Source organism: Octodon degus, unplaced genomic scaffold (assembly GCF_000260255.1).
Source record: "Octodon degus isolate 3935 unplaced genomic scaffold, OctDeg1.0 scaffold00074, whole genome shotgun sequence".
Taxonomy (NCBI): domain Eukaryota; kingdom Metazoa; phylum Chordata; class Mammalia; order Rodentia; family Octodontidae; genus Octodon; species Octodon degus.
In genome coordinates, this window is record NW_004524650.1 from 5,255,950 (window position 1) to 5,256,152 (window position 203).

A 203-nucleotide genomic window follows, 5' to 3' on the forward strand; every position below is an offset into this window, starting at 1 on the left:
GGGGGGGGGGGGGGGGGGGGGGCAGGACTGGCCCTGCATGCAGCAGATCAAACCCCAGTCCCTGCCAAAGCAGGTAGTTTAGTCCACTGAGCTATCTGACCAGCCCCTCTTATATTGCTTATCTGAAAAATTTAACTGATCATCCCATGATTTTATTTGCTAAATCTTACAACTCAATGCATTCCCTGCCCTCAAGGAGTTTA